Source organism: Meriones unguiculatus (genome assembly GCF_030254825.1).
Source record: "Meriones unguiculatus strain TT.TT164.6M chromosome X unlocalized genomic scaffold, Bangor_MerUng_6.1 ChrX_unordered_Scaffold_31, whole genome shotgun sequence".
NCBI classification, from domain to species: domain Eukaryota; kingdom Metazoa; phylum Chordata; class Mammalia; order Rodentia; family Muridae; genus Meriones; species Meriones unguiculatus.
In genome coordinates, this window is record NW_026843707.1 from 1,527,224 (window position 1) to 1,548,501 (window position 21,278).

A 21,278-nucleotide genomic window follows, 5' to 3' on the forward strand; every position below is an offset into this window, starting at 1 on the left:
GGATGTGATCAAAGAGCCAGCCTGGATATTTGCTTTCTAGGAGACATACTGAAATATGTTGAATTTTAAATTACAATATAATTGTGATTTTTATATTTCTGTGTAAAAATAATGTCATCATTACTCTTTCCAGCATTTTGAGCAACTGTGAGTCTCTTTAAAAAAGCTAGATACTATAATAACAGGCTTCTGATAGGTTTTACATACATCTGAGGAGCTTTATCCATAGCTATGTACATATGTGCATATGTTATGAAGAAAAAGAAAACATTAATTTTGAAGATAGATTTCTTAGGAGGCCAGGGCAAATTTGAAGGGAGGAAATAATGGGAAATACATGATCAATATATATTCTATAAATATATATATTTTTTGAAGAATACATTTTTTAAAATGTCAAGTGTTTGCAAATTTCTGAAGAAATTTCTCCTAGTGTCTATATGATCAATTAGTTAGTCCCTACATGTAGAAGGATATAGGAAAATGACTAGCTATCAATGATATAATACTATATTGCTGTATTAATATACAAATCACCTAACACATCTTCTTTATGTATTATGGGAAAAGAACAGAATTAAAACTAGAGATTATAAATACAATGATACTTGCAGATTATGAATTTTTGCTGTCTTCCTTTTACATGATTTTTATAAAGTGACACTAAAGTTTTGGACCTTTATGCTCATTTATCTACATATCTTATAACATTTGATATTTATTGAAAAATTAGTTCCATTATTTTTTTTTCAATGCAGTTTATTCAGGAACCTTGAACAATCATCTGACCCTGGGGAAAGCCAGCCCAAAGCTTAGCCTCTGGGTAGCCAACCCAGGTGTGCCACGTGGGCAATGCAGATAGGTTCATATACATGGAAGCAAGCCAGATCCTCAGCCTTAGCCAAATGTGGAATTGTTCGTGACGGAGAGCACTCACCATCAGGAAGGTGGAAAGCGGGAACCAGCTCCATCTTTAAGGCATAGCATTCCGCAGCTCTCTACAGTTCCCCTTTTAGTTTTAGACACATCAGGCAAGAGTAGAGGTCGGATCTCTGATATTAGAAATAAATTGGGACTTTGTACTGATGTTCATTTAGGTGTCATCCACCCAAAGAGCATCAGACCCGTCCTATACGCTCCCATGCCCGCCCATTCCTTCAGATGATTCATGGGTGCAGCAATCCATGATGATAATCCTGTGGCTAGTTCTGCGTCCACTCTGGTAGAATTTACTGTGATAATGGCCACTCTCAGCTGCTCCATCATAGTATCGAATTCTCCAGTCCAATTACCTAAAATATAGCTCGACAATTGTTTAGACAGATTTGCAGCACAGGAAAATTTCTCATGTTATATGCTAGTGACTCAAAGTCCAGCATATTTTCATTGACAGCCAAGTTGAGCGATTTGCCATAGGGTATCAATTTGCTCCTGCACGAGGTCAATCCTCTGATTGAACACCATCAAGTTTCCTTTTAGTTGAGCATTAATTCCTTTATGTACAACTAAGGCATGAGCTACATTGGCTAAATGATTGTTCAGGGTCTGAGCAGTCTGCCCAGTATGACTCATGGCTAATGCCACGGTGGTAGCTCCAACAGCCGCCAATGAGATGGTAGTAACAATGGTGGCTGTAGTTCCAAGATCCCTTTTCTGTCTGAAGAGAGTCATAGCGTGAGGGGCATCAACGGGCACAGGCACCCAGTGAGGCATGCGAGTAACAAGGGCATACCTAAATTTACTAGCATTCCAGCTTTGGGCAAAAAAGCAAGTATCATTATCACAATTACTTGGCTCTATCTGGCTAATAATGAATAAAAATGGGGGATATAGACAAACAGGTGTGGGCTTATAGGAAATATTATGAGAAGCCTTAACCCCCTCGTTGGAACATCCTGCATCAGTTCTAGAACTAGCAGTGGTGGTGTTCGAGGTCTGAGTAGGTTCAGGAGACCATTGCCCCCAGGGGCGAGACGTGCTCCATGCCAATTGACTAACTCCATGTTTTCCTCCACTTTTGAAAGTCATTTAAGGTTCTTAAATTATTTTTTCCCTTTTTTTTTTTAATTTTTCCTCAATTACACTTTATTCATTCTGCATCCCCCTATAAGCCCCTCCCTCCTCCCCTCCCAATCCCACCTTCCCTCCTCCTTCTGCTTGCATGCCACTCCCCAAGTACACTAATAGGGGAGGTTCTCCTCTCCTTTCTGATCTTGGTCTGTCAGTTCACATCAAAAGTGGCTGCATTGTCCTCTACTATGGCCTGGTAAGGCTGCTCCCCCCCAGAGGGAGGTGATCAAAGAGCAGGCCAATCAGATTATGTCAGAGGCAGTCCCTCTTCACATTACTATGTAACCCAATTGGACTCTGAACTGTCCTGGGCTACATCTGTGCAGGGGTTCTGGGTTATCTCCATGAATAGTCCTTGGTTGGAGTATGAGTCTCTGGGAAGTTCCCTGTGTTCAAATTTTCTTGTTCTGTTGCTCTCCTTGTGGAGACCCTGTCCTCTCCAGCTCTTACTATTTCCCAGTTCTTACCTAAAATTCCATTCACTCTGCCCAACAGTTCCATTATTTTTAAAGATAAACAGCCAAGTAACTCTTTAGAAGGTTTTTTTCTGTTTAAATGTGACTCCTACCTCTGAAAAAAGAAGGAAGAACACTCATTAAAGTATGGGTTTGCTACCAAGTTAACATGGTTCCAACAGGAACACTCACAACCGTTTTACCCCAGGACTGACTGGGGCACTGAGAAGTGTCATTTTTATTCTTCACCTGCAGTAAAACCCACACCATCTTCCAGAATTAATGGATGAAGTTAGTATGTCCTATATCACTTAAGCTCATCTTCAAGGGGATCACAGACAGGCCAGAACTCCAAACCCAATGCTGTGTGATGCTTTTGACAATATATCTGGTCCAGAGCAATCTTGGGTTGATTGTTATAATCACGGTTGATTCTCTACTCCATAGTCCTATGTACTTCGTTCTCAGTCACCTGGCCTTTGTTGACCTCTGTTACTCATCTGCTATCATACCAAAGATAATGACAAAAATTAACTTCCTGGTGGAGCGCAACACCATCCCTTTCCATGCTTGTGCAGCACAGGTGGGCTGTTTTCTTACCTTCATGATCACAGAGTGTTTCCTTCTGACCTCTATGGTCTATGATCACTATATGGCCATCTGTACCTCCTGGTATTATTCGACACTCATATCTAGGAGAGTCTGCATTCAATTAGTGGCAGTTCCTTATATATACACTTTTCCAGTTGCCATTTTCCATACAACCATCACCTTTTTCTTGACATACTGTGGGCCTAATGTAGTCTACCACTATTGTCCTCACCTCCTACCCTTTTTCATTGCTGTCATTCTGAGAAACTGCTTGACCTAGGGGAGATGCAAAGACCTCTCTACCTATGGATCCCACATGGCGGCTAGACACCCTAGACACCCTGTTTTGCAATTTGCTTTAACTCAAGATGTAGTCTTCCCACATGTAACATCCCAGGAAACACTTCGGGATGGATTGGTAGTGTATACAGATGGATCAAAAACAGAAGTAGGAGCTTATATAGTTAATAGTAAAGTTGTTTCTAAACAATATCATGAAACCTTGCCCCAAATTGTGGAATGTCTAGTGGTATTAGAAGTTTTAAAAAAATTTTGGGTCCTTTAAACATTGTTTCGGATTCCTGTTATGTGGTTAATGCAACAAAGATTTTGGAGGCTGCTGGGTTAATTAAAGCATCTAGCAAGCTTGCAAAAATTTTTCAAAGGATTCAGTTTGCCTTAATTACCAAAAGATCCCCTGTTTTTATTGCACATATTAGGGCTCATTCCGGTCTACCGGGACCCATCTCCCATGGAAATGACCTGGCAGATCGAGCCACAAAGATGATTGCATTTGCCCTCCTTTCAAATTTAGAATTGTCTAAGGAGTTTCATAAAATATTTCATGTTACAGCTGAGACATTGCGTCATCGATTTGACATAACTAGAAAGGAAGCTAGAGATATTGTTACCCAATGTCAAAATTGTTGTCAGTTTTTACCTGTGCCTCATGTTGGGATTAATCCCAGAGGAATCCTTCGTCTACAGATGTGGCAAATGGATGTTACTCACATGTCATCTTTTGGCAAACTACAATATTTACATGTTTCCATTGATACTTGCTCTAGAGTTATGTTTGCTTCTCCCCTAACTGGAGAAAAGGCAGCCCATGTTATTCAACATTGCTTGGAGGCATGGAGTGGCTGGGAAAAGCCCAAAATTCTAAAAACTAATAATGGGCCAGCCTATACTTCTCAAAAATTTGGACAGTTTTGTCATCAAATGGGAGTGACCCATCTAACGGGTCTCCCATATAACCCTCAGGGACAAGGTATCATTGAACGTGCTCATTGCACTCTAAAATCCTATTTAATAAAACAAAAAGGGGGAGTCCAGGAGGCTCTGCCCTCAGTGCCACGAGTGACTGTTTCTTTGGCACTCTTTACTCTCAATTTTTTAAATTTGGACAGTCAGGGCCACTCGGCGGCTGATCGCCACTGCTTAGAGCCTGATAGGCCTAAGGAAATGGTCAAGTGGAAGGATGTCTTGACTGGTCAGTGGAAAGGCCCGGATCCTATTTTAATAAGATCCAGGGGAGCTGTCTGTGTTTTCCCACAGGAAGAAAACAATCCATTCTGGGTACCGGAGCGCCTCACGGGAAAGCTCCCGGCAGCTGAAGATGATCCTCCAATGAATATACCTGCAACTAATTCCAGTTCTTGCTTGGATCCTTCTAAATCGGGTTCCTAGTATTGTGGGGGTACAACGTTGGGCCATTTTGTCTGCATTCCCGAAGCCTATGCCGGTCAGATATAATTCATTGACTTTCCCAAAATTCTTCTCGTCCAATAAAGATTTAGGCCTGCCTTATCTGCCTTATGATGAGACTGAGGCATCATTAGGGGAAAGCCATGACTTTCCAGAAGCTGGCTCCCTTTGCTTTCAAATCGAGGATTCCGTAGGAGATTGTGTTCGGCTTACCAAAAGGATTCTTGGGTCATTTGGCTATAAGGATTGGGATTGGGAAGTTATGTCCCAAAAGGAAAGGGATAGTAAGGACGCCATCGATATCCATTATACCTTTTCGCATAAGGTCACCTGGATAAACGCTTCCTTTTTAGGACCAAATTTTTTAGATATAGGTAGACCTCTTCAACCTAGGGTGGTCCCTTCATGTGCAAGGGAGGATGATGGGACCATCCCTCCATGGTCCGACTGTCAGTCGCGCTTTACTCGATGGGCTGACAAAAATAAAACCTTTTCTTTTTCCCCAAATATGTTGATGGATCCTACAAAAAGTATGGTAATGAGAAAGGGGCTCTTTATACAACATCGAGATATGGTCCCTTTTTATAAATGGATACTTTGTGGGACAAATGGTAGTTGTACGGATCTCAATCCTCTGGGATTCATTAGTGGCGCTACTGTAGGAAAATCGATCGTCATGGGCGCCATAAATGGTACTGCGTTAAAAAAAAAAAGGTTATGGAAATGGAAAATGTGTTAAGGCAGATTACCCATTGGAATAAAACCATTACAAATCAGACGACTTTTCCACCTAGTCCTGTCTGTGTTTATCCTCCTTTCTTACTTGTTTTGTCCAATAATTCTTTTAGAAATTGTACCAATGAGACATGCTGGATGTCGCAATGTTGGAATGCCAGGCGTTACACTCGTGCCCTGGTTGTTAGAGTCCCGCAGTGGATCCCAATCCCTGTGGAGACTCCATCCACCCTCTCCCTGTTTAGACAGAAGAGAGATTTTGGCATCACCGCAACCATTGTTACTGCCATTGCTGTCAGTGCAGCTGCTGCCACTGCAGCCGGCTTGGCAATGGCAAATTCAGTCCAAACAAGCACAGCAGTAAATCAATTGTCAGCAGGTGTGGCTGAAGCCATGAACCTTCATGTATCTGCTAGCGTACAATTAAAAGGTGGATTGATGAATCTTAACCAGCGTCTGGATCTTATGGAAGAAAGAATAGATATTTTATTTCAATTGGCTCAATTAGGATGTGAGAGAAAAATAGGAGCACTCTGTATTACCAGTGTACAATATGAAAATTTTACCCGAGCCGCTAATCTGTCCAGGAAATTGTCCTTATATCTTGCAGGAAACTAGTCAGAAGGATTTGAAGAAACGCTTGAAGAGCTAAGGGCGGCGGTGGTGACCATTAATTCTACTCTTCTCGAGTGGATTTATCGCTCACAGATGACTTATTATCCTGGGCTTCTTCCGCCTTTTCTTATTTTAAGGAATGGGTGGGTGTTGGAATGTTTGGTGCAGCCCTATGTTGCAGCTTAGTGTTCTTACTCTGGTTGGTCTGCAAGCTCAAAGCCCAACAACAACATGACAAGGTCGTGATCGCGCAAGCACTTGTGGCCTTGGAACAAGGATCATCTCCCAAAATTTGGTTATCCATGTTAAAAAAATTAAAACAGACTGTGACACTCAGTCGATGCACCTCAGGGGTTTTACGCATTACACTGATTCGATGAGTGATCCAAGTCATAATGTTGCCTTTGCCTAAGCGGCTGCGGTACCAAGATAGGAGAATGACAGCCCTTGCACTCCCTGGAATTTTATTCCATTGCACGGGAATGGGTGTCACCTCCATTTTTATTCTTCTCCCTTAGCCCCTACACCCAGAGGACTTGTCTCCATTGCACCTGGTGGGGTAAGGGAGTAATCTAAAGCTCTTGATCGCTTACTCCCCAAAGAAGGAGTTTGCTTGATTGAGCATAGGGCTTTCTTGTGCCGCGCTTACAAGGCTTTGAGGCAGTTTTCATTTATTAAAACAAAAAGGGGGAGATGTGGAGAGCCGAAAGAGTGCAATCGCCATTACGAGATGGCGCTGACACCCGGCCCTGGCCCTAATGAACAAACAATAGACCAGGTCTGCAAGTTGCAAAAGCACGCCAAGCCACTGTCCAGCCTGGGGGCGTTACTGCCCAGTCCAGGGCGTCATACGGGGCAATGGGCAAGCAGCCAACCAGCGGAGTACACGCCGCCATAAGGTGTATTTAAGCAGCACCATTCTGGCGGTTATCGTCTTCCTTTATTCATCGTAATAAACGTTTACTGCAGAAGGATCCTAGTGTCTGCGTGTGCGTTCTTGCTGGCGAGAAGTTCGCGCGGATCACACTGAAAGGCTTCCATAAAGAGAAGGACACTGACAAAACAATGTATTGGCAGGGGTTTAGGTCCTCTCCATATATGGTCCTTGATTGGTGCATCGGTCTCTGCACATCCCTGGTGCCCAACCCAGAGTTTTTGGTTTGTTGGTATTTTACTGGAGCTCCTTTCTCCTCTGTGTACTTCTATCACCCCATTCTTCTATAAGTCACCATGCACTCTGCCCAAAATTTGACTGTGAGTATCAGTATCTGCTACATTCCCCTGCTGGGTATAGTCTTTCAGAGAACAGCTATTGTAGGCTCCTGTCCTGTTTCCTTTCTTCCACTGCTTCTGGTGTTTATTCTGTTTAACCCTCTGAATGAGATTTAAGCATCTTCTCTAGGATCTTCCTTGTTATTTAGCTCCCTTAGGGCTGTGGGCTTTAGTATGGTTATCCTATATTGTACGACTAATATCCACTTGTAAGTGAAGATATACTGTACATGTCAATCTGCTTCTGGGTTTCCTTACAGGATAATCACTTCTAGTTACATCCATTTGCCTGTAAATTTCATGATTTCCTTATCCCATAGGTAGCTCTGTCTCCATGTGGGTTACCTAGTAAGGGGAGCAGCAATTTTCTCTGATATAAACTCAATTGCCTGCTCCTTGATCACTTCTCCTCTGGCAGTGAGGCCTTGGCAGACCACAAAGGAAGAGGATTCGTGCACTCCAGATGAGACTTGATAGGCTAGAGTCAGATGGTTAGAGAGAAGGACTCCCTCTTTCAGTTGACTTGGGGAGGGGATGGGAGGAAGAGGAAGGGAGTTTGGGACTGAGAGGAGATGAGGGAGGAGCTAATATTGGGATATAAAGTGAATAAATCATTAAAAAATAAACATAAAAAGAGAACAAAATGTCAGCCTACAGAATGGGAAAAGAACCTTCACCAATCCTACACCTAACAAAGTACTGTTATCCAGACTATATAAAGAGCTCAAGAAACTAGAAATAAATAAATCAAATAACCCAATTAAAAACAGGGTACACATCTAAACATAGAGTACTCAACAGAGCAATCACTAATAGCAAAGAAGCACCTAAAGAAATATTCTACATCCTTAGTCATGAGGGAAATAAACATCAAATGGACTCTGAAATTCAAACTTACATTATCAGAATGGCCAAGATCAAAAAATTAAGTGACAACACATGCTGGAACTGATGTGAAACAAAAGGAACACTCCTCCATTGCTGGTGAGAGTGAAAACTTGTACAAACACTGTGGAAATTAATTTGATGGTTTCTCAGAAGACTGGGAATAGTTCTGCCTTAAGATACAGCTATACCACTTCTGGGAATATACCCAAAAGACCCTCCACCATACTACAAGGACACTTGCTCAATTATGTTCATAGCAACTTTAGTCATAAAAACTAGAAACTGAAAACAAGTTCAGTGTCCCTCTACCAATCAGCAGATAAAGAAAATGTGCTACATTTAGACAGTGGAATATTATTCATCTATTAAAAAAAATGTCATCACAAAATTTGTAGGCCAATGGATGAAAGTAGAAAATATCATTCTGAAAAGGTAATACAGACTCAAAATAACATTCATGGTATGTATGTACTCACTTGTGAGTGAATAGTAGCCATAAAGTAAAGGATAACCATGTTACAATACAGACTCAAAGAAGCTAAGTAACAGAGAGGGACCAAGGGGAGAGGGCACATGATTCTCACTGAGAAAGAAAAATCGAATAAACATCAAGTGTGGATAAAGAAAGGGAATGGATTGGGGACAGAGTAGAAAGAGGAAAAGGAGGGATCAATTTGTGGGAGGATAGAGGAAGATAGTATGGGAAGAGAGAATTGCCATCAGTGGGAGAGACATCTCTGGGAGAAGCTAGAAACCTAGGACAATTGAAAATCTCAGGTATCTGTGAGGATGACCCAAGCTGAGATTCCTAGCAATGGGGGAATTATGGATTTCCAATGGAGGGACTTGAACACTAAACAGTCACAAAACCTTAGAGCATAATTTCTTCTGCAACAAGTTGGGCATGGGTAAAAATGGAGCAAAAATTTAGGAATGCCCATCCAATGACAGGCCCAGCTTGAGACCCATATGATGAGAAAGAGACTAGCTCTAACAATATTTTGGTATACTTGCAGACACGAACCTAACATGACTGCCATCTGAGAGTTTTCACACTAGTACCTGTAACACAGAAGGAATATAATGTAAGAAAGTTTGACTCACCTCTCATAATGAAGTCTTCTGATTTAATCATATCTACTTAGATTCTTCAAAGCATTAGTGTTCTTCCTCTGAACTCTTAGAAAAACTAAGAGGGTGAAACTCTGATTGCCTTGTGGAAGGATGCTGGCTTGTTCTCTCTCTTGAAAGGAGAAGAATCACTACAACATCAAAAGAGACTGCAGAAAACCTTCAGGAAAGTCATGAGAAGAAACAGAAAACCTCTTTCCCTTGTATTACAGACGTTGGAGGGGAAGTAAAGTTAAGACATTTAGAGAAATCAAAAGCAACAACATGAACAGAGAAAAGATAACTAATCTAAAGGACCTGACTGGACCATAGTTTTGGAAAAGTCAAGAAAATCATCTGGGTAGCTACAGACACAAGAAAGAAAGCCTGTATTGGTAGGTAATGACTATTGAAGAAATAGGATTGGCTTATGGAAATTAATATATGGAGCAATTTCATGTAAAACTTTAATAAATTACATCTGTAAGATTAGTAACCAATTACATTAAAAATATTTAAAAGCAACTATCTATAATGGTAACCTTTGACTATTTTGAATATTACATATACGTCACAGTTACAGAAGATTTTCTGTTTCCTGAGTGTGTATTGGCACTACAATTAGTTGAGCTGCTTAGATGAATGGAAAGGAAATAGTGGGTAATGTAGATGGTGGATCAGGGAGGCAGACTTCCCTAGGACACTGTTTAGGAAATGGCTCAATAACCACAGTTTCTCTTTTGTGTTCCCTGAGCAAAGTAATGTTATCCCTCTAGGATTTTTCAGGTAAATGGCTGCTATAGAATGATCACGATGTACTTTAGATGATATAGTAAATACTATCTACTGTAATTATGACAATAACAACAAAATGAGTTGTTCCTAAATGTGAATATGAATTTAAAATAAAACGTAATGAATTGGGAAAGGGTCAATTTCAATATGTAGCCATTAAGGGATGATTATAATAAAATAGTACACAATAAGGGGTCCTGTTAAGTCATCTCATTACTTCCATTTTTAGATTAATGATTTGAAAATCTGATATTGTTTTCAGAATTGAGATTTGGGGGATGACATCGTAGTGTTTCATTTCTAATATTTTAATTATTATAACAGCCATTTCCCCTTAATAATTCTTGTCATGTTAAGCTCCCTTCTAGAAAATAGAATGAATAAAATAATTTTGGTGCATGAAATATAAATGTTCATCTGATATTCTTATTCTTACTGAACAAAGTTTTTAAATGTCTCTTCTTTGATGTAATATACTTGGGTTTTTATTTATACTATCATCTGATAGTATTTTGTAATAATCTTGTTTACAGTAGTAGCTCTTATTATAGTTTTACATTTTTTTCTCATTTTTCAATATTACACACTTCAACACATTTTATTGTAAAAGTTTCTCTGCCCACTTAATATTTAGAATAAAAGTTTGGGGAGGAGACCTGTTTGAAAAATAAAGACATACTTTAGCATCTATGCCCCAAATACAAGAGCACCTACATTCATAAATGAAACATTATTAAAGCTTAAACCACACATTGATCACAATACTCTAATAGTGGGTGACTTCAACACCCCACTCTCACCAAGGGACAGATCAAATAGACAGAAACCAAATAGGGAAATAAAAGCACTTACAGAGTCCCTAAATCAAATGGACCTAATAGACATCTACAGATGTTTCCACCCAAACACAAAAGAGTATACCTTCTTTTCAGCACTGCATGGAACCTTCTCCAAAATAGACCACATAGTTGGTCACAAAGCAAGCCTTAACAGATACAAAAAGATTGAGATAATCTCTTGTATTCTATCGGACCACCATGAACTAAAGTTGGACATCAACAACAATGGGAATAACCAAAAACCTACACGCACATGGAAACTGAACAACTTGTTACTCAATGACATCTGGGTGGAGGAAGAAATAAGGAAAGAAATTAAAGACTTCCTAGAACTCAATGAAAATGAAGGCCCAACATACCCAAATTTATGGGACACATTGAAAGCGTTGCTCTGAGGAAAATTTATAGCACTAAGAGCCTTCAAGAAGAAATTTGTAACATCACAGAAAAGTAACTTAATGGCCCAACTGAAAACCCTAGGAAAAAAAAAGAAACAGATATACCCAAAAGAGCAGAAGGCTGGAAATAATCAAACTCAGGGCTGAAATCAATCAATTAGAAACAAAACTATTCAAAGAATCAATGAAACAAAAAGCTGGTTCTTTGAGAAAATCAACAAGATAGACAAACCCTTAGCCAAGCTAACTAAAAAGCAGAGAGAATCTATCCAAATCAGCAAAATCAGAAATGAAAAGGGGGACATAACTACAGACACTGAAGAAATCCAAACAATCATTAGGTCATACTACAAAAGCCTATATGCCACAAAATTTGAAAATCTAAACGAAATGAACAATTTTCTTGATAGATTCCATCTACCAACATTAAGTCAAGATCAGGTAGAAAAACTGAATAACCCTATATCCCCCAAAGAAATTGAAGCACTCATTAACAGTCTCCCCTCCAAAAAAAGCCCTGGGCCCAATGGTTTCAACGCAAAATTCTACCAGACCTTCAAAGAAGTGCTAATACCAATTCTCTTCAAACTATTCCACAAAATAGAAACATTAGGAACACTACCAAACTCATTCTATGAAGCGACAGTTACCCTGATACCCAAACCACACAAAGACCCAAAAAAAAGAGAACTTCAGACCTATCTCTCTTAGGAATATTGATGCAAAAATACTCAATAAAATACTTGCAAACCGAATCCAAGAACACTTCAAAGATATCATCCACCATGACCAAGTAGGCTTCATCCCAGACATGGAGGGTAGTTCAACATACAGAAATCCATCAATGTAATCCACCACATAAACAAACTGAAGGAGAAAAAAACACATGATCATCTCCTCGGATGCCGAAAAAGCATTTGACAAAGTCCAACACCCATTCACTTAGACTTTTTCAGTGAGGTTCCCAGTAGATCATGGGAAATCAATATGAAAAATCCATTTTCCTGATAAATGTAGTGACATATAAAAGTAATCCCAGCACAAATGAATGAACATTATAATTTTGAAGACAGACTGTGTACGATAGCAAGACTCTGTATTAATCAAATCAACAAACAACAAGTAAGGTCACTTCTACAGACTCTATAGTGTGGAGAGAGAACCGAAAGTGCAGATACTTAAATATACACTCCACACAGTGAACACTGGTATATATTAAAAGCAGAGGAAAGGTTTGTTTTAGTTTAAGGTCAAGATTCTGGAAAAACCTATGAATCTATTGCCAATACTGTGAAATATTGTTTTGGATTTGAAAAATTGTGCACAGGTTTATTTTTAGGAAATGATTAGACTCATGTCCAGTGGGATGAAATGTGTTGTTAAATGTCAGTTATATGGGATTTGTCTCATAAAGATAAGAGTAATCCATGAGAATTTCAAGAGTTTCCATTTCTTGTGAAGAACAAAACCCACATGAATTATTTAATATGTGCCTGATGTTTAATCAATATGTTATTTATTATAATCAAATAAAGCTGCCAGGTATGGGGGGGTTATTTACAACCTGCTATATAAATGGCCTTAAGAACACTGTACAGAGAAGCTCAAGTCCATATGAAGTATGCTTTTGTGAAAGGGTGGTTGTGAAAAATGAAAGGTATTGTTTTAATTAAGTTAGGCTGATCCTAAGTTTGAAATGTAAGGATGTGTAGCCCAGGCTGACCATGTACTCATTACATGAGTCTGACACTGTGATTGACGTCCTCCTACCATCCCCTCTTGAGTGTTGCTATTACATGCATTATAGGGATTGAAGACAGAACTTCATGCATCCCTCTACCAAGGAGAATAAAATTCCTACAATTTTTACATGTAATTTGAAGAATGCTACTGAAAAAAAAACTGTGATTGCAAATTTATTTGTGTATTTATTTAATTAGAAGTACTTTATGTTTTCATGAAATTTATTTGCTTTGTAATTTTCAAATACATTTGCAGATCATGACATGAAGTGAAAATAGGGGATTCAATAATTGTATACGTATTGCTTATGCATATTTCAAAAAAGTAATTGTAGTAGTCAGTTACTATTTTCCTATCATTTTCCTTCATAGAAATTAATATAATGACACCTATCCCGTAAGGTAAACTTTAACGTTATTAATCTGTAGGTGGTAATTTCCTCTTTTGTACTTAGTTTGTAGGTGAGTCAAATATTCTACAATGTGCTCTCATAATTGTGTGTTTGACAATTTTTTTCTGTGTTTTTGTTGTTGCTTACATGATTTTTTTGAGTCAGAGTATCTCCATGTATCTCATAGTAGTTTCAAAGGAACTATGTGGCCCATGCTGGATTTAACCATATGATCTCCTTGCCTGAGCTTCTGAGTTCCTTGATTCAGGCTAATCAACCATTACTGGCTTCTGATTCTCAAGTCAGTACATCAAAGCACCTGGTTGCATTTATTACTTTGGTTTGGACATACATATTTACATGGAAGGATGAACACAATAAACTCACTTGCCACAAACATGAAAAACAGAAATGCACAATTCACACTCTTTCTATAATAGATACAAGCCTTCAAAACATTTATGACTAATTTGAAGGATTTTTGTTCTCTTGTTTGGTTTTTATGTCTGTTGCTTTCATAAAATTGTTATCTACAGTTATAATTAAACATGGGGCTGGAGTTTTTATATTTAGTCATAATTTTGTTCATTTATTGTTAGGGATCACATATTAATGTAAACCATAGTTTTCTTGGGAACTGTTCAAAGTGAATTTGGCTACTCAATAGCCACTCACTAAGCTAATTCAAGGGCAAGCAGGGAAACCCTTTAATTGTCTCTGGAATTTGCCTTAGGAGAATAGGCTAAATTTGACATGTGGTAATTCAGTAAAGCTGCATTCATTTTTGTTGCAATGTATATTTAAGTAAATACTTTATTTTATACCTTTGCCTCTGGCATTTGTAATTTTCTTATAGGAATATAACATATTATTATTATCATAATCATCATCATTATTATTGTTTATTACAAAGTATTTACTTCCTATCCTAGCTTGAGACCCTTCCCTCATCTCCTCCCGTTCTCACCATCCCTCTCACTTCCCCCCAATCCCACTTATAGAGAAGGTCCTCTTCACCTACTTTCTGACCCTAGCCTATCAGGTCTTATCAGGACTGTCTGGATCCTCTTTCTCTGTGACCTAATAAGGCCCCATTACAAAAAGGAGGTGATGAAAGAGCAGACAACCAAGTTCATGCCAGAGACTACCCCTGCTCCACTTACTGGGTCAACCATAGAGACTTAGCTGCCCATGCCCAACACCTGAGCAGTGGCTCTGGGTTCTCTCTTGGTCCTTGGTTGCTTCATCAGTCTCTGAAGTGCCAACTGGACCCATATTTTTGGCTCCATTGATCTCCCTGTGGAGAAGTCTATCAACTCCAGGTCTTTCTATCTCCACTTTCTTTCATAAGATTACCTATACTCTGTCAAAGGTTTGGCTATGAGGCTCAGCATCTACTTCATTATCCTGCTAGGTAGTGTCATTCAGAAGCCCTCTGTGGTAGGCTACTGTGTTCTTTCCTGTATTCTTCCAGTTCCTATGTCTATCCTGTTTGTCCTTCTGCATGAGAATAAAGCATCTTCCCTAGGGGCCTTCTTCTTGATTCACCTTTTTGGGTTTGTGGATTGTAGTGTGATTGTCCTGTACTATAGGTCTAATATCTACTTATAAGTGTGTACATACCATGTGCATATTTCTATGTCTGGGTTACCTCACTCAAGATGGTCTTTTCTAATTCCCACCATTTTCCTGCAAATTTCATTATTTCCTTGTTTTTAATAGCTGTGTAGTATTTCATTGTGTAAATGTACCACAATTTCTGTATCCATTGCTCCCTTGAGGGTCATTTAGGTTGTTTCCAGATTCTGCCTATTATGAATAGATCTGCTAAGAACATGGTTGAGCAAATGTCCTGTTTGTGTACTTGAGCATATTTCAGATATATACCTAGGAGTGGTATAGCTGGATCTTGAGTTAGCACAGGTCCTAATTTTCTAGGAAGTGGCCAGACAGATTCCTGAAGTGGTTAGACAAGTTTACATTCCCATCAGCAGTGGTGGAATGTTCTCTTTTCTTTACATCCTCTCCAGCATGTGTTGTCACATGTCACTTGAGTTTTTTTGTTTGTTTGTTTGTTTGTTTGTTTTTCCAATGCAGTTTATTCAGGAACCTTGAACAATCATCTGACCCTGGGGAAAGCCAGCCCACAGCTTAAATAGCCTCTGGGTAGCCAACCCAGGCGTGCCACGTGGGCAATGCAGATAGGTCCACATACCTGGAAGCAAGCCAGATCCTCAGCCTTAGCCAAATGTGGAATTGTTCGTGACAGAGAGCACTCAACATCGGGAAGGTGGAAGGCTGAAACCAGCTCCATCTTTAAGGCACAGCATTCCGCAGCTCTCTACAGTTCCCCCTTTTTGTTTTAGACGCATCAGGCAAGAGTAGAGGTCTGATCTCTGATATTAGAAATAAATTGGGACTTTGTACCGATGTTCATTTAGGTGTCATCCACCCAAAGAGCATCAGACCCGACCGATACCTTTTTCTAAGAGGCGGGACCTGGGGTATCAACCCGCATGCAATCAGACATGCTCTTCTCTGGGTCCAAAGTGGCTGACCCTGAGTGCAGTGCTTAGCCTCGCATCCTGAGCATAACATTTTAGCTTTTTATGGTATCCAACCATGCTTGGGGCAAATGTCCTGCTTCAATGGCTGTAAAGGCCTGAATGATCATGGCTGCATCACACTGTTGTGAGACTCTAATCTTGCATATATACCACAGGCAAACCAAGGAGACCAACACCAGAAGGCCTGCTAACGCTCCCATGCCCGCCCATTCCTTCAGATGATTCATGGCTGCAGCAATCCATGATGATAATCCTGTGGCTACATAATATTTCCTATAAGCCCACACCTGTTTGTCTATATCCCCCATTTTTATTCATTATTAGCCAGATAGAGCCAAGTAATTGTGGTAATGATACTTGCTTTTTTGCCCAGTGCTGGAATGCTAGTAAATTTAGGTATGCCCTGGTTACTCACATGCCTCACTGGGTGCCTGTGCCCGTTGATGCCCCTCACGCTATGACTCTCTTCAGACAGAAAAGGGATCTTGGAACTACAGCCACCATTGTTACTACCATCTCATTGGCGGCTGTTGGAGCTACCACCGTGGCATTAGCCATGAGTCATACTGGGCAGACTGCTCAGACCCTGAACAATCATTTAGCCAATGTAGCTCATGCCTTAGTTGTACATAAAGGAATTAATGCTCAACTAAAAGGAAGCTTGATGGTGTTCAATCAGAGGATTGACCTCGTGCAGGAGCAAATTGATACCCTATGGCAAATCGCTCAACTTGGCTGTCAATGAAAATATGCTGGACTTTGAGTCACTAGCATATAACATGAGGATTTTTCCTGTGCTGCGAATCTGTCTAAACAATTGTCGAGCTATATTTTAGGTAATTGGACTGGAGAATTCGATACTACGATGGAGCAGCTGAGAGTGGCCATTGTCACAGTAAATTCTACCAGAGTCACTTGAGTTTTTTAACTTAGCCATTCTGATGGATATAAGGTGAAATCACAGGGTAGTTTTGATTTGCATCTCTCTGGTGACAAGGATGTTGAACATTTCTTTAAGTATTTCTCTGTCATTCGGTATTCTTCTATTGAGAATTCTGTGCTAAGATCTGAACTGCACTTTTAATTGAATTATTTAGATTGTTGATGTTTAATTTCTTAAGTTCTTTATATATTCTGAAGTTCTCTTTTTTTGTTGGGTCTTTTAGTGGTTTAGGTATCAAGGTTACTTTCACCTCCTAAAGTGAGTCTGGTAATGATCTTTCTGTTTCTATTGTGTGGAATAGTTTGAAGAGTATTAGTGTTACCTCTTCTTTCAAGGTTTGGTAGAATTCTGAGCTGAAACAATCAGGCCCTGAGCTTTTTTGGCAGGGAGACTTTTGATAACTGCTTCTATTTCCTTGGCTGATATTGGACTGTTTAATATATTTACCTGATTTTGGTTTAGCTTTGGTAAATGTTATCTATCAAGGAAATTTAGATTTTCAAATTTTGTGGCATAGAGATTTTGGAAGAAAGACCTAACGGTTTTTAATTTCCTCAGTGTCTATTGTTATGTATCCCTTTTCATTTCTGATTTGCTGATTTGGATAGTTTCTCCCTGCCTTTTACTTAATTCAACTATGGGTTTGTCTATCTTGTTGGTTTTCTCAAAAAACCTACTCTTGGTTTTATTGATTCTTTTAATTGTTTTATTTGTTTCTAATTTATTGGTTTAAGCCACAAGTTTCATTATTTTCAACCATCCACTCAACTTGAATGTGTCTGCTTCTTTTTTTCCTAAGTCATTCAGAAGTGCCATTAAGTTGTTTGTATGAGATGTCTCAAACTTCTTTCTGAAGACACTTAGTGCTATGAACTTTCCTCTTCACACTGCTTTCATTGTGTCCTGTAAGACTGGCTAAGTTGTGTTTTCATTTTCATTGAATTTTAGGAAGTCTCTAATTTCTGATTTTTATTTCTTCCCTGATCCTTCTTCTCTCAACAGAATCAGCAGGATGGCAAAAAATGACAATATAAGAAATGACCACAATCACCAAAGAACAAAGGTGGTTTACCTGAGCAATGATTAGCAACATCAGCTCTTTGACATGAGTGTCAGAACAGGCCAGAGTAACAAATGGGATCATAGTCACAGTAGAATTGGTTGACCATATTGGAGCCACAGAAAGATAAGTGGAAGTTCCCCACAGCCTGTCCAAGCCCCACAGAGAATCCATAAATGTATGTGTTCATGATCATCTGAAGACAGAGCTTCCTAGGCATAAAGACCAAATACAGACTGGGGTTCTAGTTGGTCACATACTTATCATAGGACATGATTGACAGCAAGTAGAGTTCAGTAACAACAGATGTTATAGAACAGCACAACTGAGTGTCACATGTATAGAAGATTATGCTTCTGAATTCTCAAAGAAAATTTACAATTTTGTTTTTGGTAATTGAGTATGTATGGCAGAAATCAACAAAAGCCAAGAGACAAAAATAGATGGATGTGTGAAGCTAAGGGCTGACTTGGATTAGCATAGTCATTCCTAGATTACCTATAACAGTAGTTTAACCGATGAACAGAAACACAGCAGAGTGGATGACCTGAAGTTCTGGGTCATCTGTCTGCCCCACAAGGATGAACCCAAACAATGCTGAACTGTTCCCTTCAGCCATAGACTGTACGAATGCTTATTACTAAGGAGCCCACATAGTAAACATTTGAAATGATTGTCTTCTGTTGGCTGTAATCACATAAAAGTGGTGAGCTAATTCCAATTGACTGATTTTATGTTGAACATATTCTAAGGGATAGCTTCACACTGTGTAAGCTTCTACAGCAAATCGTATTTCCTGCTTAGAAATTCCAAAGTGTAAATCCTTAAGGATTCTTTTTATGGTTAGAATGATAGTCTTTTATAGTTTTTTTTAATATCCTATCTATATATAATTTCTCTCATTGTAAGAGAAAAGTGACAATACTGAAATATATTACATTGTTGTAATTACCTGAAAAAGTTCTAGAAGTTTCCAGTCCTTCCTCTGGAATATTTTAGAGAAACAAAATTTAAAATATAGGCTTCAGGAAATCATAAATGAAAGATTCTCAACAGATAGTGAGATAATTGCATATGTACTATACACTCAGGGAAATTTTTAAGTGAAAAATTACCTTTTTGTCTATTTTTTTCTCAGGTTTTCTTTAGCTATCATACAGATTTTCAAATAAATTGAATATATATATATATATATATATATATATATATCCTATATGTATTTGTATGTATATACCATACATAGGTTGGTGTGTGTTTATTCATATATATTTACACAGTGTGTGTCATTGTCATTTTATAACATATTTAAGGTTGTTGGATATATTGAAAAGGAAAAAAAAATTTATACGTGCCTGATTTGCCTAAACACAAAGCAGCTACTAGGAACAGCTCTAATAAACTTTTTTTTTTTTTTTTTTTCAATGCAGTTTATTCAGGAACATTGAACAATCCTCGGACCCCGGGGAAAGCCAGCCCACAGCTTAAATAGCCTCTGGGTAGCCAACCCAGGCGTGCCACGGGGGCAATGCAGATAGGTCCACATACATAGAAGCAAGCCAGATCCTCAGCCTTAGCCAAATGTGGAGTTGTTCGTGACAGAGAGCACTCACCATCGGGAAGGTGGAAGGCAGAAACCAGCTCCATCTTTAAGGCATAGCATTCCGCAGCTCTCTACAGTTCCCCCTTTTTGTTTTAGACGCATCAGGCAAGAGTAGAGGTCTGATCTCTGATATTAGAAATAAATTGGGACTTTGTACAGATGTTCATTTAGGTGTCATCCACCCAAAGAGCATCAGACCCGTCCGATACCTTTTTCTCAGAGGCGGGACCTGGGGCATCAACCCGCATGCAATCAGACATGCTCTTCTCTGGGTCCAAAGTGGCTGACCCTGAGTGCAGTGCTTAGCCTCGCATCCTGAGCGTATCATTTTAGCTTTTTATGGTATCCAACCATGCTTGGGGAGAATGTCCTGCTTCAATGGCTGTAAAGGCCTGAATGATCATGGCTGCATCACACTGTTGTGAGACTCTAATCTTGCATATATACCACAGGCAAACCAAGGAGACCAACACCAGAAGGCCTGCTAACACTCCCATGCCCACCCATTCCTTCAGATGATTCATGGCTGCAGCAATCCATGTTGATAATCCTGTGGCTAGTCCTGCGTCCACTCCGGTAGAATTTACTGTGACAATGGCCACTCTCAGCTGCTCCATCGTAGTCTAATAAACTTTTAATGTAGAAGCAGATTCCTAACTCTTTCAAATGAGACAGAAGCACAAACATGTTAGATATTGGAAGTAAGTGAAGAAGAGGAACCAGACAGGAGTTTTCCAGAGAGTACCAATGAAAGACCCTTCCCACCAAGGTATAGAAGGAGATACCAAGACTCATAGCCAAAATTTGGGCAGAGTACCAGAAAACTTATGGAAGAAGATAGAGATACAAAGACCTGGAGGTACTAGACCTTCTCAAGGAGAACAAAAGAACCAAAAAACCTGGGTCTATTGTGGCCTGCAGAGACCGATACTCCAACCAAATACCATGCATTGTAAGGACCTAGATCTCCAGTTCAGAGGAAGACCATAGGCTCATCAGTTTCCATTTGGGTTCTCTGGTAAGTGGTACAGGGGCTGTCTGTAATATGAACTCAATGGCCGGCTCGTTGTTCACATCCCCCTGGGGGTTGCAGCCTTGCCGGGGCACAGAGGAAGATGATGCAGCCATCCTTGATGAGACCTGATATGCTAGGGTCAAATAGAAGGAGAGAAGGCCCTCCCCTATCAGGGGATTAGGGAAAGAGCATAGGGGGAGAAAAGGGAGGGTGGGTGTGACTGGGAAGAAATAAGGAAGGGGCTGTAGCGGGGAAACAAAGTGAGTACATTTTAATAAATAAATAACTTTTTAATAAATAAAAAATAAAATGAGACAGAACTATTAAAATAATGGTATTCAAATCACAGCTCTCAGAGATCCAAGATGGCAGTGGCCAGCACATACCATGTCTGAGGGGCAAAGCATCTGAAACTCAGAAATTGGAGAGTGAAGGGGCTGCTGAACCTAGAACAGAGATATTGAGGCTTCCAGGGAGAAAGGGG

At 39.6% G+C, this 21,278-nt stretch overlaps 1 pseudogene; it reads left to right on the forward strand.

Moving 5' to 3' along the window:
• Positions 1-2,807: 2,807 nt before the first annotated feature.
• On the forward strand, positions 2,808-3,396 carry LOC132651541 (olfactory receptor 8U3-like; annotated as a pseudogene).
• Positions 3,397-21,278: the final 17,882 nt, after the last annotated feature.